General features: G+C 37.7%; 1 long non-coding RNA gene across 3 annotated transcripts in view; it reads right to left on the bottom strand.

The window, feature by feature from the left end:
• Positions 1 to 27,405, bottom strand: part of LOC142603270 (uncharacterized) — a 35,756-nt gene that overhangs the window by 1,684 nt on the left and 6,667 nt on the right. For all 3 annotated transcript variants that reach the window (XR_012837159.1, XR_012837158.1, XR_012837157.1), the window contains exons 3-5: positions 7,936 to 8,035; positions 6,094 to 6,193; positions 905 to 1,009 (exon numbers count right to left, since the gene is read on the bottom strand). This is a non-coding gene — a long non-coding RNA (uncharacterized LOC142603270). The remainder of the gene's footprint in view (positions 1 to 904; positions 1,010 to 6,093; positions 6,194 to 7,935; positions 8,036 to 27,405) is intronic.

Raw genomic sequence — 27,405 nt, 5'->3', positions numbered from 1 at the left:
AGTAACCCATACACAATACAGAACAAGCAGAAAATCTCATATTTCTCTAAGTTACTGACCTCCCCAGATTCAGACAGAGGTAGTAAATTAACAGATGGCCTTAAGGCCACAAGAATCAATAAAAGACATAAACCACTGATACTATTAAATGCTGGACTTTGGGACCAGGCATTGATTTTTATTGTCTATATTACTGCTGCAGGCACAAGGTTCACTACAGACTTCTGTTCTGTATTGATTTTGTTGAACAGCAATCAAGAGTTCAGTGTTTAACGGCATGCAGCTCAAACTGAAGTTCCCGCTTACTGCGCAGAGGTTTTAATCAATTAAATCCTCCCATCACATATTCTCATTCACTCTGTGTAACTGCCTTGCATAAAAACATAAAAGAACGATAATGTCATTGTTATCATTAATACTCCATGAAATTCCCTTTACTTATTAATTTAGTAACATTTATAGATCTTCAGTGTGCAAGGCTTTAGAAGCAGTCTAAAAATTGTCACAGATTTTCTGCATGACTTCTCATCTTTGCAACTTGGAATTACACAACTGTAATGAAAGACAAATTGAAGTATTGGAGAGAATAATTCCTTCAGTTACACAGCACTCTGACAGTCAACTTGACCTTATCACATGGTGTCCAATTAAGATTCCTTTGCCATGTAGAGTTTTAAATGGCCTCTATTAATCACAGCTACAGCATCGATGATAATAAACCCTTTTCCTATACAAATGAAGTATACTTTATCTTTGCAAAGATGGCAAAGTCACCAAAATAAATCCAACATGAAGCTGAAAAATGACTAACAATTACCAACTTTGCTTTATATAATCTCTTCAAATTGTGCATGACTACTCTTGTACAGGTAATTACACGTACAGAAAGTCAATCTGTTTTTACTGTTGAAATCTCTTCATAAGGATGACTTCTAAGCGAGACAATGTTACTACCGTAAGAGCTGAGTAACAAAAGCCTGAATCAGTTCTCATACACTTGCTGCATCCACTGCAAAAGCAGAGAGAGATTTAAAGTATATTTATGTGGAGGGTTAGATTTTGAGGAGAGATTTAAGTAACTAAGAAGTCCCGTTGATAATATGAAATGGAGGGAACTATTAAAATCCATTTGTGTGAAAAGCAAGCTGGAGAATGGTTAAAATATAAAAATATGAGATTATTCCTCACAAATAATATGAAGCAAAATATAATAAATCATGACATAACTTGAAATGTTAAAAGGAAGGAAATCAAAGAGACTAAGGCTTGCGGCAACAGATGATGACTGTAAACATGAAGTGACAGCATAGTCTGAAAGAATTTAGATACATCGCTAGCAGATAGACAGTACTACAACAGGAAAGTAGCTCCCTTGATACAAAGTGAAAATTATGAAAATTAGCTAAGTACATTAGGTGTAAACAGTTTTTCATGCCTTCCTCTTAAAAGTAAGGGCAATTGGGATCACTTTACAAAAACAGCTGCCGATTAAAAAAACAACTAGTGGACTCTCTGGGTAGTTCTCAAATTAGTCAGTCTGACTGTTAGCATATAGATGTGAGAGTAAAGAGAGTTTGGATCATATAAAAGTAAAAATTATTTCTGAAAAATGAAGGATGAAAAATGAAGGAAGAAAATAGGAACAAATGACCACCAAAAAAAGAATGGTGCTGTCCTTCAGGTCTACAACCTCTGAAGAATTAGAAAAGTGAACAATAAATAGCAAGGTGCTTCCTGAAAAACCTAAGTGACAAACACTCTTTAATGCTGAGAAAACTAGGAAACAAACTAAAGCAGATATAATACATTTTCTATTTAAAAATGAAAACCTGTTTTCCAACACTGTTGAAACCATTTAGCTCTTTCTCCTCCGAGAAGAATGTTCTGTACAATGTATGCCACGAAGCATTCTTTGAAATTGTAGGTGGCAGAGATATGAAGGAAAACACAGTAAGTTTCTGATAAGAAGTGATAATTGGCCACAGTACTGAGGCAAACTCCTACCCACTGTTGTGTGTTAGCTACCAGTACTTATCACCTCTGTAAACAAAGTTTAAACAAAAGACACACTCAGTTGTTTTACTGTGCTGAAATTACTGTCAACATAGTTAAAGCAGGAAAAACTATTACCAAGAAGTGATACCTGCAAACAGCAAAAGACAATACATTTCTGGAAAACAAGACAAGAAAAAAAAAAGTTAAAATAAAGATGAGAAGGAAATGCAAGAAGTAGAAAGAGAGCTGTTTGTTGCTTTTCCCACCCTTCTCATTGAGCTGTGTGCTATATACACGGTGCCATTGATTCTATTGATCATCTACAGTACAAAGTAGAGAACACTTTCGTAAAGTCAATTTACTGGTAACACAGATTGTATGTTCACATGAAACGGTAAATGCTAACAACTGAGGGCCCAGGCAGGTGGTCATTCATTCACAGTACCTTTCCTCAGCTTCGGCTGGCTGGGAAGCAGGGTGGATTGCTGCAGACACAGCAATTGCCTGCAGCAGACAATACTCAGGTAACCTAAGTCAGTGCAGATTCTTCTGTCTGGGTACCTGCCAATACCTTCAAGAAGCTTCTGTTATTCAATTATGAGCAACTCCTGAGCAACTCTAGCCAATAAACACAATAACACAGAAGTTTAAGTGTACTCTATTGGTTCCCTATCCAAGACAGTTTGTCAAAATCCTTTATGAAGTGACATTCCAGTGAGAACTACAGGCTACTGGAGCCATAGGTATCAGGAACCTTCACACCACCAAGGACTCCTTGGCTAACAAACATTGAGAGTAACCACTGTCTGGATGATTTGGGTTATTAGTCCATTTAGTGATAGATAATAAAAAACATCTCTTCACAACTACATTGCTTTCTTATTCAAGACACGCCACAATGGACAACTATAAAACAGGGAGAAAAGCTCAACTATAAAAAATTTGCATGCCTATGAATTTAAGCAAAGATATAAAACACTATGAATCGCTCCCCTGATGCCCTAAGGTGTCTGTGCTTAAATAGTGGATTATAAGTGCATCTGAACACATGGCTAAATTTATCAAATTCTATAATTGCTGAACAAATTATATACTCACTCCACACAAAGCACATACTCTCCCCACAGCCCTCACTCAGAAAGTGCTTCAAATTAAGCTGCCAGAAAGATGAAAACAATCATTCTGCTCACACTTTACAAGGTCTGAATGGCAACAAACACTTCATTTATAATGTGGCAGTATCTTCTGGAGGCAGACTAAGATACTCTAAAGGGCAATGATTTTAAGCTAACATTCAACTGCATGTTCCTTTGCCACAGCCTGAGCTATCTACCAGTGAAGGGATTCAGAGACTGCAAATTTCTGTATTTCACCGAGAGGAGCTTGCTCATGCAACCCATCAAGGTCAGGCACCAGAACTGGTTAGCTGTGGCAGTTCAGGACTCAGTATGGCCCAATAGGCTTTAACGGGTAAGAAATATTACTAATATGAGCAGATAGCATGCCACACATTAAGATTCATTAGGAATTTACTGAGGAAGCCCAACACTATTAGTTTTGTAATTACCATCAGCTTGACCTGGATTTTGCTAATGCCCCACAAACTGACTTGTGCATGGTGGTCCCCATGTTTCCTATTTTATATTGCTTAAACAAACATGAGACACTATGCACCTCAAGCACATGGAGCCAAGCGAATATTTGGAGGGAAAAACCAACACCATGGGTCCATATAGGTTATTCAACAGCAATAAATGTTTCTAGATGTCATGAAGCATGAATATTATACTAGCCATACAAGGTTGCTGTTTCCCCTTTGTGTCACTAAGCAGCACATAAAGGGAATCTAACCCGGTATGCTAGGGTGATGATTAAAACCAACCTGAAAGTACCAGGGGAAACCCAAGCTGCACATGATCCTTCAAGCTTCATAGAAGAGTGATTTGTTCTTAAAAGAATTTAATTAAACAAACAGGTTTTGGCAGATGATCAAGTGTAATACCTTCACAAAGGATGGAAAAGAATTGTACAACCAATAGGGCTAAGAGGAAAGCAACACCGCCTTTCTAAAAAGATTTAGCTGCTCATACCATCAGCAAGAAAAAGCCATCAAAATTTGGCTGCTCTTTCAGATGCATTCCACTTCCTTTCATCTTGAGTGAGCTCTCCTCAGGCTCCCATGGAAAAGCAGCTTTTTATTGGACAGCAATAAAAACAAATAAACTGTGAAGCTAATATAAAATTCAGGTCCTTTTAAAATCTCAAAATAAGACCTATTCCCTTCCTCCACCCACCAAACCTTGCCAGATAAGAGCTAAGTAGTATTGGGTAATACCAAGCTAGAAGAATGAGCTTTTCAGGGAAGAACATCTTTGCTCTTATTTTCCAGAGCCATGTTTAAATAAAAAAAAAAAAAAAAAAAAGTCAGCTTCTTGCGGCCAAATTGAAGGACACTGAAAGGTCAGTCTAGAGACTCTGTGCCCAAGTCATAAGCAAACCAGGGCTTCACTAGCCTTTATGTTTTATAGCACAGCATGGAAATTATCTGCGCTGTACGCATTAAATTAGTGTCTCTGTTATTGTATACAATTGTGCTTTATAAATGAAAATTTAGACTCAGAACACACAAGAACTGTGTGATTCTACCACAAAGTACTTTATGTTAAAACAAACTGCCCAAAACAGCATCCATACTCTCTGTAAAAAAAATAAAAATATCTGTAGGATCACCCAAAATCTCACATCTTTTCTGGAGTTACTTCTGTTGCTTTTTTCAATCAATCAAGACTGTTCCCTATTGTACTAGAATTCATTTACAGTTATAAATATTTTTTCTACTGTACTCTTTCTGTGAACAAAGGCACTATTACTCAGCACCATTTGCTACCTTTCACTACTCTCTGCAGAGACTTCTCTCTTCATTCAGTCATTTACCTCCACAAGAGGACAACATGTTGTTCTCTATCCCTTTGTTTGTCTAAAACAGCAGCAGCAACAACAAAAATATCCACATCACCAGAGATGTGGCAGTGCAGCTCCGAGGAAAAAATCCATGTCAATAAGCAAGGACTAAACATACTTTACCTTTGTGCTAGAAAAAAATGTCAAAGCATCCCTGACACAAAGAAAATGAGCCACATTTTCAGATGCTGCTATGCCTCCATTTGACTATGGAACATAGAGGAGCATGCTCCATCATCACTGATATTTATTTCCACTCGTGGGAGTGAAATGATAACTGACACCCAGTGGGAAATGAAGCACAAAGTGTTTAATTGCCCACCTGTGCTTATACCTACATCATGCTAAAAATGCTAAAGGACATGACAGCCTTGTCTACATTCCTATTATAATCCCCCAAATCCTGCAGTCAGCAAGGACAAGCTTGCTGAGAAATTAACTTAGCCAAGTCAAATGTCTTTCCTGGTATGGATGTGGCCATATGGTTTCCCATGTTATACATTTATAGCTACTTTAAGACACAAAGAAATAAATACATGCATTTTCTCACTGATGTGCCTGAAAGATTCTATCATTATCAGTAACATTATTGCCCTCAACAAATAACTGTTACCTTCTTATATATATGTTTGTAAATTAATTTCTAAACTAACAAAGAAAAATCTGATGCAGAACTCAGGCTCCGCATAAAGCATTTCCTGTAAAGGAAACTCGCAGAAGCATCACTAGTCTGCGTGGTCTGTGTACGGCACAGCAAGATTCTGGACTTGATCACTTACTGCTGAGGATCTTTTCCGGCACCTTAGGGCTCTGCAGTCTGTGCAGAGCATTAACAAATCACAACACTCTTTGTTTAAACCAGAGTAACATTCAAGACCTAATTTACCCTTTCTTTACATACATGAAAGTGACAGTAAGGTGTGTATCACCTGAAAATCAGATCCGAGAGTGAACTATGGAAATAGAGGTAGGAAGGAAGAACTGCTGAAAAATAGTAGGAAGGAGTGATGACACTAGGGAGGGTCTTGTTGGCTTTCAAGAAGCAAGGAGGATATTGAGAAGGAAAGAAAACAAGAGTCAGGTAGAAACGCAATGCTGAGAGCACTTGACAGCGAGGAGTAGGTATTGGATACGCACTGTATTTGATATTGAAGGACCATATTTGCTCTGTGAAGAACCACAACACCACAACAGATTTGAATCCATTTAGTTTAAACAGACATCATTACGACAGGTGCTGAAATAAATTGCAAAGTGTGTAAAGTCAGTACTAATACAAAACACACGCATTCAATTAATGTCACCTATCTCAGTACTAAGACTTGTAGCAGGTGATTTTGTGAAGGCTGGAGCAAGAGAACTTCAAATTGTCTAATCTCAGCTGCAGCCCTCAAGCATTGTTCTATAATCATGGTTTGCTGTGGGAGGATGTGGGGGCTGTAATTGTCCCACTGAGGGCTTTTGATGGATGATTGTATTTCAAATATCTGGGTCTGTGATTCTGTAAAGTTTACTTTGACTTAGTATTACATTAAAAATAAAACAAAGCACTCAGACCACTGCCAAAAAATTGTGAAAATGGCTGCTCCTAAAAAGATGCACTGCAGAAGGAAAGGCTTTTTACTTTCTTCATGTAAATAAAGATAAAATAAATAAAATTAAAGATAACAAGTAAATACAGTGAATTTTACAGACGTCTTGGATGCAGGGAATCATCTGCTATGAAAATTAAGCAGAAAATTCAGTAGAGTCTCTTTGACAGAAGAAGTGACTAAGAGTACAGGAAGTCTCTCTTCTACATCACCTTTCTTAGGTGGACTTTGCTGAAGTGACTGAAAAAAAGAATTGTCCCAAGAGATTCACGTTAGGCCTTCGCCAGAGGTTATAAACAGAGTAGCAAAACCAAACACACACCTATGCCTCAGCTGCTGTTGTACAAAGCCTAGTACACAAAAAGAAACGGGTTTGTTTTCACCTAAAGCTTTGAATGGTTTGGCCAAGATACAATGAGGAGCAGAACTCAGTTACAAAGTTTTAAACAAGTACGTCTAGTAAAGTTTTTCTCTCTGAGGCCTTGGTCTAACCTGAGCACTTAGGTAATAAGCAGCAGGTCCACAACCACTTGATTTTGCTCTTAGTGTCATAGAGTTATATAATCTGTTCTTAAATTGTATTTAACCACCTTAAAGGAAAAAAAAATAATCACAGGCTCAGAAACTATTTTGTTTACACTGTTAACTCCATAGAAATCAATAAAGTTACTCCTTATTTTCAAACAAAATCAGCCCCAAGCTATTTAAAGTTCACGCGATGTGCACAATTGAGCACTTTGTTTTGTGAGATAAACAGATCAATAGATGACCTGAAAATGGTATTCAGGAATAGAAATCTTACTTGCAAAGCTGTCCTATTGTAAGTCTCTTACTTCACTAACATTATAGAGCACACTGACTACTTACTGTTTACATTTAACTTTCTACATTAAATGCTGAAGTCACAAATCCACCTACTTACCATATGTAATTGTAGCATACAAATACCAAGCCACTTAAGGTGCTATTGTTTTTTCAGTAAGTGACGTTTTTATGGCATCTCCACAACAGCACAAAGATCGCTTCACCAGAACTCAGTGGTTATCATTTGCCAAAAGAGTAAACAGCAATTGTTTGCAATCAGAGCACAAGAACTGTGCTCATTGGCAATATGATGTATGACACTGATGCCTACCCAGTGGTACAGGAAAATATGCTTGTTTATAACAGTATTTAAAATACACAGGAGACTGACTGTATTTTAAGCTTTCAAATGCTTATATTATACACTATACACAAAGGTGATATGAATATTCATATAGTCCAGGCCTCCATTTTAAAGTCACTACTCTGGCTACTTCTCTTAACAGAGACTACTATTACAAAATTGAAACCAACCAGCTCTGGATGCAAATTCATACCAGTCAGTACAGTTACCCATACGTACCTTGAAGTTATTGTTTTATTTTGTTCCAACCATTTTGATGAGCATCAGGTAACTATTTGATGATGTTACGTATGTCGTACATATGTGCTCCAAATTAAATCTGTACAAAAAAGCAAATGAATTGTTTAGATTATACTTCAGAAGAGGAAATTAAGTTGCATTCTTGGCTTTCTTCGATATAAGACTTAGTCTTTTTGGAAATGCTCATAAAGCAGTCAGTTAGCTCAAGATAATGCCATATGTTCAAAGTGAAAAAAACACTTCTTCCCCAAAGAGGCATGCTAGGACTACTGGTGCTGGAGAAGGAAGAAATGTCTGATTCACTGGCAGTGTCTGAACTCTCTGAATACTGCTGATCAGGGCTGCGAGAACTGAGCTCAACACCAGAGCAGCTATTTATTTTTGTTAACTTGTTCATAGTTTCCAAACTTTTTAACTTAAATCGCTATTATGAAATTTTAGTCTTCCCATCTTTCACAGTCTGGCTACACCTTTTACCCCACCAGAAGTGGCATATGAGTGATATTTGTAGTTTTACTGCACATTCATAACGCTCATTTTGCAGCATTAGCTTGAGTATCAGCATCCATGAGCAAGCATGCACTTACATTTAAGGAATGAGATAAGTTTCTTATTTATAATTCATTAACTCTCTAAAACATTTCAGTGTATAGTTTTCAGGAATTTAGGGATCCCAGATGGACACCTTTAAACATCTTTAATCTTTCAACCCAATATTGTGATCCATAAGGCTCCTTTTTCATCCAAAACTTCTATTACCTTCCTTTGACATCCTGACATGCTAGTTCCAGCCACTGCCAATACTTGAGGGGCATGGAATTGACTGCTGTACTCTGTTAAGGCAGGAAGAATTTAGACTGCAGTTCATGAGAATGAATGGTTTTCTAAATAAATAATCACATAGTGGAATTTTTTTTTTTTCCCCCCTCCAGTTGCAATCCTGCTCCACCCGCTTCTGCTACTGGCTGGTAAAACACCGTAGCAATGCTCCTCACATTTTTCATCTGTTCTTCTTTGTGGTATCTTAAAGCTCTGAGGACTGGTCTACTTTTAAAGACTGTATAGCTCTAAGTCAGTTAAAAGCCTAACTTCTTTTATCCTAATGATAGAATATAAACTATAAGTAGATGCTCTCACATTGTAAAAAGCACCTAGCACCGGCTGCTTACTTGGCTTGCCAACATGGACTATCAATATGGCACTTGACAGCTTAGTTTGTGATCAAAGAACAGAAGGCATTGAATTAGCTCTAGGCATACAGCAGGCTACGTTACTCTAAGATTTCTCAAATGGCAGACTGAAATTCCCCCATTCACAGAGCATACGGTTGAAATTAACAGACAATACTTTCACTTAGCATATAGCACATTTTCATAACCAAAGTCACACACTCATTTGTAAAGGTACCAGCAACAGTACCATTTGTGGAGCCCTCTATTAAAGTATTGTTCCTAGTATCATACACAGACCCATCAAGTCTCTGAGCTTAATCTTGCTTAGGAACAAACACCTACCATATATTTCCAGTCTTGACTGGCAGGCTATACACAGGCCACTGAACTAAAAGGCATAAGACTGCATCTGATCCACAAGGATCTAAATGTTCAGCACAGCTGATTACATTACACTGTTCTAGAGTTACTCATCCTACCCCATAAAGCTTCTGCTTCCAGCTAAAAGCACATTTGTTATTAATTTTTCCAAGACAGCTCCTGGGACAAAACAACCCTTTCTTTCTGTTTAGATTTTTAAATAAAAACAACCAAGCAACAAAACCAAGACAGGAGATACACATTTGACCCTATTTAGATACAAATGAAATTTATGCTTTCTAATTCAGAGCAGGATATAAAAATCTCTTAAGTGCTATGAAACAGCTTGCCTGAGCACTCTGTATTTTTAAATGTCATTTTGACATCCCTTATTTGATGGCACCTCATCAAAAACAATGGTGCATTAAATTAGCATTTCAGAAACGAAAAGATGGTAAGAACTGTGGATTAGAATCTATTCTCAACAAAATTATCACGGTTTAGATATTCTGTGTCACTAGGATTAAAAACCATTTTATATATCCATAAACTATCGTAAGTTTTGAAGGTAAGGAAAGAGCACACAGAACTACGTCTCTGCTTGCCTGGCCCCAAGGATGCTGCTGGCATCTGTGTTTGACAGTGAGAAATCCCTTCAGAATCTCATCAACTCCTTTTGGAGTTGTTTTGGTATCCATGAAAATGTATTAAAATCTTACATTTACTGTTTAAACAAGTTCTTGAAGACTCTGAAAAGAGCCTTCCCTTTCTCTCCCTCTTTACTGTTTGATAATGTGTACTGATACAGCTACATTGTACATCTGGCAAAAAGTACTCTTTGAGGCTTAGCAGGCCTCACACCTGCATCACTACTTTGAGAAGCCGCTTAGAGTTCCACCTTGGCCCCACAGAAAATATTCCTTCCCCACCCCCCGTGTTATGGGGAGAATGTCAAAGGGTTTTGTGATAAACAACAAGCGTGGGTGGGAGCCTGGGGCTCTCCTCTTTGCTCCCAAGACAGTCCAAGTATGTAGCCAGCTCCCATGCAAAATTAAAAACATATTATTAAAATATTTTTGCAGGCTGCATCTGTTCTCAACACCCACAACCTTGCTCCTGCCTTGATACTACTGCCTACTGATGTGTTTCAGCTTTAGATAGAAATCAAGTTAGGGAGGACGGCCAGTAAGGTTAATGACAGCTACCTTTTATTATTCAGGTTGAATATGGCCAAAGTTAAGGACCTGTCTCTGCATACTGGCAAGATCTCTTTGCACGTACACTCACATCCCGTTTTAATAACCAAACACGCACAGCCTGTGGTAGTAGACAAGCTCATTACTGCAGAAGAGAACTGTCGTGAGTTTTAGTGACTCCTCGAAGACCATGAAGCACCTTCAGCAAAAATTATTGGGTTTGCTGTTTCTTACTGATGCTGTTTGACTGAGCATGTCTTTGGGAGGGCTGGCCGGTTTATGTGCTAGGATAACTCTGACATTAAGCAGGTCTGAACTTTTAAATCTGTCTGAGATCCAACTTAAATTTTGAAATGACAAGTTTGTTTCTGTAGCTCTGCTTCTTAGACATATTCCACTGTTATTCTAAACATACCAGACAAATTTTCCAGTTGCCCAGGCAGTTGTACAATTATTAGAAAGTTAATTCCAGAACCACTGCACTGAAATTATTTTTAAGAGCTATTAACCTATGTAACTGTACGTTGTCAGCTTGAACTCCTAATGGTTGTTGATATGTAGTATGTATTTTCCAAACCACCTTTATTGAATTGTTAAATGAAAAAATGCCAAGGGGTGTTGTTGAAGTGACATCACAGTGTCATTTTTAAAGTTTTCTACAACTTCTGCTATTTATATAATTAAATTTGAACTTTCATTCTGGTACTTTTATTATTTACATAATTAAAATTGATGCTTTCTCAAACAAGTGTGCTGGTTTGAGGACATGGAAACAACATGTAAAAGTCTTCAGTCCAATAGTCCCTCTCTAACAGTTTCTGAAACTGCTGAAATTTAAAATTACAGCAATCTGGACAGTTGTAATTAAACATCATCTTTGCTATTCTTTGTCAGGAAAAGTAAGAGAGTTTGAATGCGAGATGAAATGCTACAGGGGAAAAACAGGGTAAAAGTTGACATCATTGTTCTAACAAAACATCCAAGTATATGTATGTTTTCTCCCCCAGAACTCAGGAATGGAAAAAGCAATGGATTTTTCCCCCGCATCCTAGATACTTGAGGTTGGACTTGACCTCTCTACCAACCTAATTATTTTGATTCTAATCCCCTTAGCAACGCACTTCAAAATGGCTTGAAACTGAAGAATAAGAAGGTATTCATATGACTAAAGTACCTTTCCTACAGTAAGAAGTTTATTTGCTTCACAACTCTACAATTTAATTCCATTTATTCACACCCAGATTCTACTGTGGGTAGAATGAGGTGACAGCAGAAGCTACACTTACGCATTATGGCATAGCAACCACAGTGGGCGGTCAACTGGGACCCTGCTTCAAGGGGTTGTTATAAAATTGGGAACATTAGCCTACAAACCAGTTAGAAGCTGGAAGTACTTGCACCATGACACAAACCACTGTTTAAAATCCTAGACAAAGCACCAGAATGAAGATACACTTGCCGAGCCTCCTCTATTCAGGATCATGCTGTCAAAGAAAAGGAATGCGAGAAAACAGTAAGCAAGTGATTGTCAAAGATTAAGTGGATTTATCCATTTTGTTCATTAAGGACATTTTCCCACAATGTAGAAGAATCTTAGCCATGCCAGCTCCCTTTTCTAGAGTCTTTCCTTAAACTCTGAGGTGTTGGTATTCACAAGGAACACCAACACAAATTCAGAAGGCCAATTATAGTTAAAGATAGAGAAAAATCAGCAGGTAAGAGCAGTTTCACTGTTGCCTAGCTTAACAAAAGTCACTTGACAAATACATTTCTTATTTTTGTCCTCCTTGCAGCAAGATAAGAAAGCGTTCAGTTTATTCTATTACTCTGGATTTGCACAAGGGTAACTCCAGTAACATCAGTTGAGTTATTCTGGCATGAACCCAGTATAAACAAAAGCAAAATTTAGTCTCTTGTTTGTGCTTTATAAGGCTCCTGACCCTTAAAGCATCAGACTGTTTGGAAACAATCCCATAGCCTTCAAGTTAGGAAGGCTAAAAATCTGACTTACATAAAAGAATACAAGTATGCCAAGACTTAAAAAGATGCAGAAAACATTTGTTTTAAAAGAAAGTTTATAAGGCCTAGCAAGAAAGCCCTCTTGGTGGGTGTATTCTACTACTCAATCTGCTGCTTCCCTCCATTACTTTTGGGCAAACTGCCTTTTTTTTTTTTTCTTAAATGGAAACCACAGTTCTTGCCTATTTCATGGAAGGATTAAGAGTTGTGGTAGCTATTATAAAGGGTTGAATTTTATGATAGATAAGAAAACATTTCTTTCTGAGGTTTCTTAAAGCATGGCTATTACGAGAATAGCAATAGTCATCCCGTGTGTCACGGCAAGCTCAGCACAGGATACATTACACATTTTGCAGTCTAAAAGTAGCACAAAGCTTGTTAGCTTCAAAGTAAGGACTCTAAGAGAGGGACAAGTGGAACTCCTTTTGTAAAGGTTTCCCCCATGCTGTCAATCGTTGCCTAAAATTCCTTTTCCAGCTTTATCTCTTGAGCAGATGATGGATGGAGTATGAATGATCCACAATGCCTTCCTGTTTCTCTCCAGGGATTGAGCTGATTGACAAAGTTTGAATTTGCATTTAGTCATATTCCTTTCGTGGTGCTTGAGAGCATCAGTCATGAAATGTAATATCGTATTTTTTTCTTCTCTTTCCTTTTTTTCCCCCCAAAGGAAATGGGGCTAATTTGGTAACTATCATGGCTCTGATTGCAATCACTCATCTAACTGCTTATTTGAGACTGTTTAGTCATTTGGACCTAAACTTCCCAAGTCTGACAATGTACAGAAGCTGTCTCTGGAATACAGACATCTTCTCAGATGTGGATCCCCTGCCTTGCTGCCCCTGCTACAACAATGACCTCAACTAAAAGAACACTACCAGTTTCCTTCATCTTCTCAGCTGTTTTGTGCACTTCTTTGTAGACATACATCTTACGGATATTTTGGCTAAAAAATATTTCCTACAGAAACAGTAGAAACCTACTATTAGGAAAATCTAGTCTTTACAAAAGAAAGAAAAACATGATCTTTCATAAAAGTATAGGAAATATTTAGATCAAGAAAAACAGCAAACCTTAACATCCTGAAGACAATGGAGAAAACAGAGTCTTCCAATTTCCTTTAACTCACTACCGGAAAGTTCTTCCCTTCGAACAGGTATCGACAAGGCATCCTGGCTATCTGCTGCTCCGCATTTCAGAGATAGGCAGAATAGTTCTGGTACAGCAGATGCTAGTTTCCACTCACCCTGCAACATCTGATAATGTACCAACTTCAGGAATCAAACAGCATCAATAAACTTTTCCCCATACTGTGACAGGGATTTCTCTCTCCTTGTAAACATAAAGGTAAGAAGTCCTGAAAGAGTAGTAAACATCAATGCTACAATTAGTCTCTAGTAAACCAGGTTCTTGTTTTACCGAAGGGTTCTGAGCTACCAATTGAAAATACTGTCAAGCAAATGGCTTTAAGAGTCACTCATTTACACTATTAAATTTCACTGTCTAAAAGTCTCCAGCACTGTGTGGCACACGATTGCTCTGCATTATGCATGGCAGCTACATTGGTTACTGGAACAAGGCTGTGGGAGACACTGAATGAGCTATTGTGTGCTGATAGTATGTACTAAAACAGAATCCAACAGAATCATGAAGTGCTGTGCTAACAGAGCTAGTCAAGAACTTGAACTGCAGAAAGAAACAGAGCAGTTGTTCAACATTGCTCTGCAACTATGCAGTCATTTCAGTGATAATGACTTTTGTCACCTGCTATAATTTAATCAGAAAATGCAAATGAAGTTAGAAGATAATGGTCCATATTAATAGCTCTTCAAGGTGTCTTGATTTAAACACTTGTCATTTTTTAAGAAGTTCATCAGCACTGCTAATGACTGCAGTTATTAGGACCTTCTTCGTTTTTTCAGTCAGAAAGCAGTATCTTCTAATAGTCACTCACAAAAAGCTCACACAGTTGCTTTATAAGGACTGCAGCATTCTTCCCTTATCACATATCATCAATACTATTCAAGCCTCTGAGGCTATCGATACAGCAAGCTGCTATATATTAGCAATTTAACTTATGATAAATTGAAGGTAATGAAACCAATAAGTCATTGTGTTTCTTCCTTTACAGTTATTTATATGAAATACACGTAGACTCTTACAATAGTAAGCTATACACAAACATGCTTTTTGATTATTAAAATTAGGAATATTTTTTGAGAGAAAACTCTTAATTAGCTTGCTTTGTTATATTTTTCTTTTCAAAATCTCAGCATATCACAAGAGAACGTCCTTCACATAGGCAAAATTAGAAGTAATCAGGTGAAACAACTGATATAAGATCATAACTGTATCAGAAGAGGAACAGATACTTCACAAGATCAGCTGCTTCCCTCAGATTTTCACCTCTGCATGATGCAGTTCAGGTCAGAGTGGACCACTTACAGTTCTGAAAAGAGGTATGGGGCCACATGCTATTACGAAGGCACAGGCGGCCAACAGAAACACAATTAGGTATTAAAATCCTGCAATAGCTGTAAACATCCAAAGAACTTGGACAGAAGTGACCAAGCACAGGACACACCTCACCCAGATCAGCTTGGGCCAGCTCAACCCTCATGCAGCAGCCAAATAGCTGATTTTAAGGAAAGATGTACATAGGCTCCTAAAAAAAGCTAGTCTTGCCACAAATCTTCAGTACTGAAAGAATAGAGAAGTTACTTAGAGTTTGAACTAGCATTTGTATAGCCCCACAAAGATTTCTGCAAAAACCAGTATCTGAGAATAGTTACAAGACTTAAAACCTGTGTTTTAAAGATGGATGATTGTTCTCAGAAATAACTCGGCTAAGAGCTAAATTAGACCATTTCCCATGGTAGCGATTGGTGAAATCCTGCTAAAGTGTTCTGCCCTATCTTAGTCCACAACCAGAATGGACTAAGAGAACCGCAGACAATATACGCATATATTTTACAGAGAAAATAGGGACTGAAAAGTCTAAGAGATAATGATGCCACAGTTAAGGCAATACATCTGATATTTTTAAAGACCATGCAGCCTCACATAATTTTGTTCTAGTAAGGCTCTAAATCACTGCATCTCTCAACTTTCTGTCTCCGTGGCTACATTTCTGTAGGGAATTTTTGCTCCCTATCCCCCCAAATCAAACAAATGAAACATTTATTGTTGACTCATCAGAACTATAAATTAATATCTTTGTGTAATTTCAAGAAACTGGAACACTCCCCAAGTATCACAGCAGAAACCATCTCAGAATTAGGTGCAACTGAAACCAAGTTGGAGGTTCAAAGTAGAACGCTGATCCACTGACAAGTTTGGAGAAACTGATGCCGAGTCCTTACAAAAAGGATAAATAAAATGAAGTTTTTAAACAAGTTGATACAAAAGCTGGAAAGAATAGCATAGAGCGCATGAAAATTAAGTGTGCTTCTAAGCAACACTAACAACTTTCTCCACACACACACAACCCACCAGAAGCTCTACATAAACAAAAGACAACATAAGCTTCAGGAAAGCTTCCGATCTAGATGAATCTAGATGATCTAGATGTTTGCACAGCTTTAAAAGTTAATATGTCTATTTTTATACCCTTGAGAAGATGACAGATGGAAGATTTAAACATTTTTGCAAAATGCTAGCAGTAAATGGCTTTATTTTTCCCAATTTATAGCAAGAATGTTTAATTTAATGCTTAATTTAATGTTTAAATTATCCATCATTTTCTCTCCCTCTCCAATTCTTAGAGATTTTGAATATAGGATTGAGTTAGTAGCTTCTAACTGCAACTTCCAGTTAATGCCAATCCCTTTCTACATTGTATGGATAATGTTTCATGCCTTGATACTTTACAGAATAAAAGCTGTGCTTTCAAACTTCCAATGCTTCAGTTTACATGAGTAATGGGGAAAATTCCATTGTTCTGTGTGTTCAAGTCCATTACAGTACAGAAGATCCAAATACACAACTGAAAAGATAATGTACATCTCTAACACATAGCTAAATGAAACCAGAAGTAACCCCACACTCAATGCCCACTCCAAAAAACAGCTATTTGCCTGTTCTTGAAATCAAAGTTTTATTCACAAACAGGAAGAGAGAATTTTTTTCTCCATAGAACTTAAACTCATGTAAGAAAGTTTTAATGCTTTAAACCTTTGTGCTGTATTACTTCTAAAAATAAATAGCACATATTGTAACAGCTTGCAGTCAGGAGATGGAACTCACCAGGAGATTCAAAGCCAAGTCATTTGAAATGCTTCTGGTTTGTTCCAAACCAACACTTTTTCTTCTCAAGTGACTGACTGGGGTTGTGATGCTTCAGACTTCAAAATGAGCATCATCCTTGCCAGTGTCACAACACAGCATCTTTGAGTTGGAGCATTCCACCATTCACAGGGGTATCAAACTGGTGCTAGTTAGTCTATCTGACCTTCATGCACAGGCTTCTGATTTTCCCAAGGGCTTGAAGAAAAATCAGGCCTTCTGTTTTTACCTTGGGGCACAGAAAAGAACAGCTTCTCATTCCAACTAACCATAGGGCAAGAGAGTGAAATTTGATTTTCCTATACAACATATGCTGTTAATAATTATATAGAGATATGCAATCATTATTACACCAAATATCAGAAGACAATGACTACTAATACCATCTGAGAAAGCAGTTTCCTTTAAGATTGGTACTGGAGTCAGACTTTTTTTAACCTCCTACTCTTATCAAGCAAACATCACCACCTACATGAACTTTCACCCATGGATCTGTGATCCTCTCCTTCCCACCTCTGTAATAACTACTCAAGGACCTCAACATAAGTGCTGCTACTGCATCTGCAGTGGATCAGAAAGCAGAGACAAAGCTTTGTTGGTGTTTTCTGGGAACAGATGATTTTTCTGACTAAATTCACTTCCATTAATTACTTTCTGCTTCCCCATACTCATCTGCAGTTCAAATTGGAGAAGCAACTTTCTACTGTCTTAGAACTGCTGTACACCAATGCAATACCAACAGTTTATTCTCAGGTAGCTTATTTCACTGGTAACTTCAATACCTACTAAATGCACCTTACACCTACACAAAACCTCTTTGACACTTCAACATTCCCTTTATAGAATCATAGAATTGGTTGGTTTTGGTTGGAAAAGACCTTTAGACCTTTAAGATCGTCAAGTCCAACCATCAACCTAGCACTGCCAAGTCCACCACTAAACCGTGTCCCTAAGCACCATATCTACACGTGTTTTAAATACCTCCAGGGATGGTGACTCAACCACTTCCCTGGGCAGCCTGTTCCAGTGCTTGACAACCCATTCAGTGTAGAGAGTTTTCCTAATATCCAATCTAAACCTCCCCTGGCGCAACTTGAGGCCATTTCCTCTTGTCCTAATGCCTTTTGTGAAGCAACTAGCAGAGTAAGGCTGACAAACAAGCACTTGCATTGAGACACCAGCAGACTGAGTTAGTCTGTAATTTGTATTCTTGCACTGTTACTCCAGGATGATTGCATAGCTATTTGCAATGCCATAAAAAGGTACAAGAGACCAAGCCCTGCCCTTCTTGGTCAGTCATGACCCTGTAATTTGTGGTAGAAACAATCCTAGTATAGTAGGAGGGGTGTGATGGCATCATGCTTAGGTGTTTCATGTGTGCCAATAAAATGGAGCAAATGAAAACATTAACCTACAGTGGGAATGAGAAAGGTTGCTGGCAGAGCTCAGCTCCAGCAAATCTTCCAGCTCATTAATCACGTGCTCTCAACTCTGCAGTAAAGACATGTTTTCACCCCAGTTATTCTGCATTTAAATATGGCCTTGTCCATGTCCTGCTATGCAACACAGTACCTGGGACTATTCAATATGACAGAGGCTTAGCTACTTTAACAGAAGTGTAGTTCTAAGACATTTTATTCTGCAAAACCATTAGCATGATTGCTAGAAATACTTAGAGAGCTAAAAGCTAAATACAAAGACTTTTCTTAAAGAACAGGTTTCATAACTAATTCAAGATGCTTTTAAAAGTAATAGAAATAAGTAATGAGGTAAATAAGACAAGTAATGAAGCAATAGAAATAAGTAATGAAGAGCAATTTAAATGTACCTAGGGACAATTCCTGTTTCAAATAAATTACTGACCTTCCAATCATACATTCTTTTATTCATCCATAATTATAAGTTTACATTTTCTTCTTTCTTTGCTATCATATTTCTTCAAACTTTGGAAAATCAGTTGAAGATGTTGGCAGCTAAAAGTAAGTATAGATTGCATAAGAGATCCATACCAAGCCATCAAATATATAGGACAAATAAAGGTAAGTTAATGCAGTTAAACCAAAGCTAAAATCTGTCCAGAATGCTTCCATTTTTAATATTGTTCATCTTTCTCTATTGTGTGACTGCCCAAAATAAATAAAAATAGCACAGACAGGTGCATGACTCTACAAGAAAAATATAATAATGCTAACAAAATACATGGCTATCTTAATTGAGGAAATTAATCAGGCAGAAAGGCAATTTATGAAGGAAGTTAAAAGGTATAAAAAATGTCCGCTAGAACAAGTAGTTTGTAGAAGAAAATTTCATAAATTTAATTCTGTGTGTTTACAGAGATCATTAGACTTCAGTCAGAAAATTAAGTTACAAGTTTTGTCCCAGCTATCACTCTTATTAAAAACACCTAATACATGACCAAAAGCATTCAAATCTGATGATAGTTAGCTCAGAGTATTTAGTTTCTAATAAAGACAGCATCTCAGATCTGCTTCCTATCATAATAATCAAGATTACTGAACTACAAGACAATCTTCCATCTAAAACATCTAAAAAAATTGTGATTATTAATGGTTTAGCAGTAATACCTTTTTTCTCCTCTAAGCATTCAATCAAAGTCTCGTAACAAGTACACCCCAAGTATTGCCAAGAATCTTTTGTGCCAGTTATCATCATCTCTGAAAGGAAACTTCTTTTTTTAAGAAATAAATGAAGTATGAGTAGTAGAATTTTCAGCATTAACACAGGGCAGACTCCAGAAAACAGAACTGGATTTTCCATTCCCCTAACCTTCATGGAAAATGGCTGACAGTCTCACAGAGTCATAAGCCCAAGAATTTTTGCTACATTATTTCTTGTTATCATAATTAAATATATAAAGCCTCTTAAGGGAAAAAAAAAAAAAAAACAAAACCCCACACACAGACAATTTCTTGTGGAAGTATGAGGATGTCAGTACCATAAAGTACACGCGAGCAATTTCTTTCAGGGCAGGGAGGGAAAGAGAGTGAATAAGAATGGTAAAGGTTATTCCAGTGAAAAAGTAAACATACCATAAAATGAAGGATAGGTAATTCTGGTCAATCTAGCAGGGAACAATGATCTTTTAAAAGGTTAGACTACAGTTTTTAAAGTACCAGTATCAATTTGCATATGTTTATGGCCTAAACCAGATGCTAAACACTACTAAAGTGGAAATCTAAGACAATACCCTAACAGTGTCTGATAACATTCCAAATGATTGAGAACAGTTCTTCTGCTAGGCACATGTTCAGCCATACTTGAAGCTTACTTATTTCTTCTTTTAAGAAAAACAAACAAACAAACAAAAAAACCCCACAAAAAACCTCAACACCTCCCCCCAAAAAACCCTCACTTTGAACACACCACTCACAATGTTCTCTGCTTCCTAACAAAGTAAACTTTGTTTCCCCAGGCAGTTGATCTATCAGGCTTTGTAGTTCTTAATTGCATTTTAAACAGACAGACACTCTGTGATGCACTCTGCGTGGTGAAACAGAATACACATCGTGAAATGTTCTCACTATATATAAAGAAATGCTGTGCTAATGTAACCCACTGATTAATACCTCCGCAAACAGCAAGAAGCTGTTCTCTAATGCCAGGGAAAAGACAGGAAGGGAAGAACTACATGACTGTACAACAGAGAACAAGTAGAAAGCCATTAAGCCTCTTTGTAGTGCTCCTGAAATAAAAAACTCACTCAAAAAGAAGAGATGCCATAGCATTTGGATACTCTGAAAACAAAAGCTATTTTGCTTGTGCACCTAGGGCTATTTTGTATTCTTACCTCCCTATCTTCTACTCAAGGAAGACTGCCTACACAAATGCTGAGATAACAACAATAGGATCATAGTGGAGATAAGAGCATTCATCATCCACGCTCAACAGGAAATCAAAGTATAATATCAAGCAGAAACTGTAGCCCAAGTTCTGCACTCAGTGTGTCTGGCTCAATGCTGCAACAGCTTCAGTCCACACACTCCTAATTGGAAGAGTAAAACTTAAACCACATTTTCAAATTAGAGCTTCTCCTGCTAATATGACTCATGTTCTATGGATCTGCACTCTGTCAGGCCAGCAGGGAGAGATTACCTGGGAAGCACAGCAAGTAGAAAATATCTATGTATGAAAAACATCAGGGTGAAATAAATTGTAGCATACAAAATTTGAGTTAATCTGAAATCCCAGAACAACTTCCTTTCCTATAGGAGGATCTTAGCAGGATTAGTCTGTACAGAATGAAGATTTGAGCCTTTGTTAGCATTTCCAAGGTGGCCTTCTAGGGGGTGCTTCAGAACAAGGATTAATCTGGCCTCTGTCAATTTGCTCTCACTCTGTTATGATAAAACACCTTGCTATCCCCAACAGGAACTGTCCCTCCCTGATAATGTAACACAGCTGCAACACATCGAATGATACAAGAAATGGAATGATATTCTCTACATACAGTTGAGCTCTTCCCAGAAGTCATTCTGATGGGTGCCTTAATTCCCTTAAATGTTTACCCAACATTTAAGGAGCAACAATTTGAAAACCAACAAAACCACCAAACACTCAAAGACTACCATTTGGCATGAGCACACCTTGTACACCAATGTGTCATTTTAGCTAATACATTGACCTCACTTATCATCGCAATATGATAAATGTTCACATATATGAATGTTTTCTGTAATGTCAGATTCCAAATAATCAGTTCTACTTCCTTATTTATACCTTGTCTAAGATATCGCAAGTTTTCCTTCTAGCATGTTTTAATCTGTATTATTCTGACAGACATAATATCCCTCTTCAAACAGTAGAGCTCAAAGCTCTGCTTTCTAAATACAGAAAGGACTCTTCAAATTCAGTCCAGTACAGTAGGATGCTGTGATGGACACAATTACCACGATTTCCAGATGTTTTCCAGCAGCTCTGGAGATAGTTTTCCAGTGATTGACTGAAGATACAGTGAGAATCTTCTGTGAAAAATGGAAACTGAAACAATACCATGGACCTCACACAGGCCTCACACAGTTTCATGACACATTAGCAGCGAAGTCAGTTTAAGCAGCTGTTGTGCTGATGTGTGGCGATGGACAGAACTTATCACTTGTACCAGAACAACTATTCATAGAGCTGTGCCGTAATGGGGATCAGCACAAGGATCAGAGTTTAAAAAAAACCCAAAAAACCCACAAAGAAAACCACACACACACACACACACTTTACACACATACTTTTTGTGGTGGTTTCAACAGTCAGGTATAGAGCAACACTACACAAATAATCCCTGCAACACATATGAATAGTCACTGAACTGAGGTGAGAACAAGAGGTAACTGTTAGGACAGATCTGCCAACCAAATCAGTAGCTCATGAAATTACCCATCTTAGGAAAAGTTGATATTATTATACCAAAGGCATAAACTAGCTAATATTATTGTCTTAAGTGATGGGTATTAAAAGCTGTCTCACTCTACAGATCCTCCACTGTAACAGGGAGCATAAGTCATTTATTTTAGTTCATAGAAAAGACGCTGGGAACTGGAATAGATTCTGGAGGTATGAGTCCTAGATCACACAAAAGAGAAAGCTTCCAACAGGCAGTTAAAAACTCTTCCCAACTGAGATCTTCTGATCTTAGCTGCACATGGTTTGCAATACTAAGTGGTGGAAACCTGATTTAAGGGAGTAAAGAGTACAGGCACAGCATACATAGTACCTTATTTTATAACAAACCTGGTGATCTTTGCTGCATGAGTCCACAGCCTCACCTGATCAGAAAGAACTAAACCTGCTAGATCATGTTTGCTTTTGTGAAAGACAATATTCTCAGCAGAGAATGGGATAAAAACCACCAGCTTATCCCCACGTTCTGACTGGGCCTCTGAAAATGACAGACTCCATCTTACTCACAAACCAGTCCTGGTGACTTCAGTTATTATGGAAAGTTACCAACACTCCAATCATTTCTTAATTCCTAGCTTTAAAATCCCCCAAACTAACCATTTCAATAATTGTGTGGTCTGAGGGGCAAAAGGCATAATGCTTCCTTTTTATTTTGCTTTTACCTCTGTTGCTCCAGCTAATAATGTTGTTGAATGTGGTTAGTGACACTGGCACTTTACCTCAGAAAACTATAATTTAAAAATGTGCTTGTGTTTTTAATTTTCGTCCCTCATCTACGAATGGATTCTATGGAGAGTAGAACTAAAAACTGCTTTTGTTTTGTTACTTAAAGGTTTAGGGCCAAAGTGACAAAAAGGAGAGCTTATGGCACTCAAGTAAAGTTATTCCTTTCTCTGAAAGTTTGGGTTTGGTCCCGTCCCCTCCTTGCCTCTTCAGGTAGCACTAATTTCCATCCCTTTTTTACTGTACATACCTGCTATAGTTCATATAGTTCATTTTGCTATCAAAATACGAACAGAGCAAGACTGAAAGCAGCTACATTATCACAAAAGATATCTCTACAAAGAGATACAAGGAAGAGAAGAGGGCACCATGAACCTTAAAGTTAATGATAGCACAGAAATAACTCTTGGAATCCTGAAGCCCAGGCCTTCAGCAGAGATGACAGGGAAAGTCTTTCTTTCACGTATTAAGAATAAGAGTTTCAAATGTTTTGTTTCAGCTACTGCAGAACATGAGAAAGGGTGGGAGCCAGAAAGAAAAGTTCTCCCACCCAGACTTAAGCTGTCAGAATGGAAATGAAGAAAAGAAATCAAAGAAAAAATCTGTGATAACATAGTATGACTCACAAGCTTTAACAAACTGCCTTCAGAAATACTGTTGGGTAGGGTAAAGGCTCCCCATCTTTCTCTTTTCCATTTACGCATCCCAAGATTTGCTGCAAAAGGAAGCACCAATATTTTCCTCCAAATCTTTAGGGAGAAACGGCTTCGTGTTTTTGCAGCTGCACTTGCCAGAACGCTGTTCCCACCAGTCCCTTGGCTCTTTCCTCAAATGTCCCATAGTTCAGATTCCTTTCAGGATAACTGTCAAATCCTCATATCAGTCCCCAGAACACAGACATATAACCCTTGTCTTAAAAGACTTCAAACGATTATCCCATCTTGCAGTTGGCATCGCTCCTGCCATACAACACTGCCAAAAAGAACCCAATGCAGCATAGTGACCAAGTCAAAAATAGGAACTTTTTTCTGTTTCTTTTTCTATTTCAGAATCCAGAGGCTGTCAAAGGTATACACAATCTGTTCAAAGCAGCAGATAAGTACACATGCCTTGAATTTAGAAGTTGCTCACATGGACCAATGTTGGGGGCTTTTAGAAATTCCTTCGCAAAGCTGAGAGCATCAGAGCAAGGCTTAATGCCTACAAAGAGAACATTTTCCTTTGTTCTCCTTGGCAACATTAAGCATGTTCAGCCTGTCAGAGCTCACGGAACAGCCTTGCAGTATTCACCTCATAATAAGATCGTACCTCATTAAAGAGAGCAGCCAGATAAAACAGCCCTGTAGGCCAGTTATCTCAACCTTGCCTTTTGCTTGACTCTGCCTGCAGAAGCAGTCAATCTAGTAAAAGGTTAAGAATATGAATACAGATGGGCTAAATTTAAGGGGCAGGGAGGAAGTTAGGACTATTACAAGATGACAGTAAGAGACATGTCTACTTCAATGTTTTTCCCTTGTAGCTACTCCAACTGAATAAAAAAATTAAAGTATCATGAAAAAAATATCCACAAATACCTATGGAGTGCTACCCCTGCACATCAAGTTAACTAGGTTTACTCTGATCTATAATGCTTGCCTAACACTTTTACATCTGCAAGGACACTGCAACATCTAAAACAAGACTTGTTTACTGCACTGATCTACACTCTACAAGCTTGTAAAGAGTAATCTGTATTTTGCAGCAATTAAGACCATACACAATATACAGTGCAAAGAACAGTAATATTCTTCATTGCAGGTCTGTTTGAAATAAAAGATGGTTGGAAGCACTCTGCCTCCAGATTGTGCTGAAGTCCTTTTGACACTCTCTCTGCCTAACATTTGCCTTAGAAGTAACAATTTAAAAATCAAAATAGCCTTGGTTGCTTCTGCAGCATTGAACTGTACATAAATGTAGTTCAGTAACATAGCACACGCGACGTGTTGGCAACCTCAAAACAGGTGTCAGACAGGAATACCACTCTTACTGGCAGAGAACTTCTCTCTCACTCTAAGATCCATTTCACAGGTACTACAACCAAAATAGTGCACTCTGTATTTATAGCCCCACAAAGCACTCCAAAAGGTTTAGTCATCACTGTGTGACGATGGACACACCCCTCCGTCAAGGGCTAAAAATAGGAGACTGTTAAGGACTCCTGAACCAGACTTGGTGAGTGATGTAGTACTACTCACCATCAGCAGAGACTTTTTATTAGTCCAAGGTTTCCCTGTGGTTATTTACCCAGTGATATCCGAGTCCTCCTTAACTACTTGCCTTGAGCATAGCTAATGATTACATGATTAATCTGTATAACCCTTGACTCTAAACAACTCTTGTCAACGAGAGTTGACAAGACCAGTTGACAAAACTGCTTTCCTAGCCCCTCCAACACACGTCACACAAAACAAATACTTAAAAGGCAGTGGCAAGGTCATTTGAGCCCTTTGTATCAATGAATTCTAAGTATATATATTCAGCCAGCCAGAACAGCAGAAAATGTCTTTGCCTTCTTCAAAAAAAGTGAAATTTGATTCTTGCTCCAAATTAATGGCAGCAAGTTACACACCTGAAAAATGTTCCAAAATTAAACTTCAAATGGTAATGAATCCTGAGTTTTACATGGAATCATTTACCAAGCCAGGTTTTAGCAGAATCAAAGTGCTTAAAAAAAAATAATCAAATCACCACAAGTCAAAAAGCCTACCTGGTGAAACCTCTCAACCCTTGTTTTTAAGCTTTTTCATAAAACTCATGTGGAACTTCTCATCTTGTTGACAACACAGACTGCATTAATCTGGGCTTTCCACTATTCTTTGAAAGGGTACACCAAGATGAGATTTCCAATAAATCACAGGTGGTGCATTTGCAAATGAACAGCCAAAACACATATGAAGAGAATGATTCCATTTAATCCCCTGCATAATATCTATTTCCTTCTTTGTTAGTGGAAAACACAGAACACAGGTCTCAGCTTTTGTAAAAATTTATGCACCATGCCTAAAACTCCTGATGGTATCAGAAGTTCCACTGCTTAGCTGCAGTGGAAACCGATTTCAACTGCCCAAAATCATCTTGAGAATAAGAGCTCTGCATCCTGTTATGATTGCCTATCCATCTTCTGTTTATGTCCTGATGGATAAAAAGCATTCAAGAGCAGCATGGGGAGAAGCAAGAAAGAGAAACCCCAAGCAAACTACAAAAAAAGAAAACACAGAATCATCACCTATTTCCCTGGAATATTCACATTTTTCTTTTGCTTGCCATGCTCTAGAAAAATATGAAAGTAGAACTAAAGAAAGAAGCATGTAATTTGCAGCAGTAGCATTAGAGAAAAATTACTTATTTCCAAGCATCTCTATTTACCAAACCACTATTTCCACACAGTGGTATTGTAGAACAGTTTTAAACCAGGACAATGGAATGAAAAAGTAGATAATAAAAAGTAGATAATAAACTAAAGATTATCCGAAAGCATCTCAATTATTTTCCTAGGCACTTCTTTGTGTAAAGATTGTCTTTGCAGCAATCCCCAAGATAAAGAGGTCTATGTTTAACTTCTGGTTTACAAGAAGAAAGTAGGATAGGGTGATAAAACACTAGAAAGGTAGATATTTATTATCCTAAATAAATTTTCTGACGAGTCACCTCAAATGGAAAGAGAAACAGAATAAGAATATAAATGGGCAAAAACTCTTCCATTTTGGGGATTAGTTCTGATTTTATTTCTTAATGGTCAGATTGCTTAACTCTACTAATTTGTATTTTTACTGCTGACAGATGAAGTTGACATCACTTAAAAGGAAGGCTTGAGAATCCACTTTCAGGCATTTATTTTCATAAATGATCTAGCTGGAAGGTGGTTGCACTGTATTTGCAACTGTGCACAAAGGTCTAGACAATATAGATTTAATTTTGAATACTTTTCTAGCATACATGTCCCTAAATGCATTTTATAAAAAGTGATTATTTCATTTTTTAACCAAATGTCTTTCTGCTACTTCATTTTGATCTACATGCTGTCTGATAAAAAAATAATTTTTATTCGGCAACGAACTCTCTCAGAAAGGTTTTCTGGACATTGCTCTGCTCAGAACAGTGTCAAAAGGGCACAGACTTAAAGAATCTTTTCCCACAAGGTGTGTCCCTTCCCGGGCTGTCATCTAACAGACGCATGAGAAACACCCACAGACCACAGAAGAGAATAGCTTAAGGGACAAAGGTGACAGCTGTACAAACATATT

Source organism: Balearica regulorum, chromosome 10 (genome assembly GCF_011004875.1).
Source record: "Balearica regulorum gibbericeps isolate bBalReg1 chromosome 10, bBalReg1.pri, whole genome shotgun sequence".
NCBI lineage: Eukaryota > Metazoa > Chordata > Aves > Gruiformes > Gruidae > Balearica > Balearica regulorum.
The sequence above is the reverse complement of the archived record's forward strand: the minus strand, read 5'-3'. Positions and strand labels throughout refer to the sequence as shown.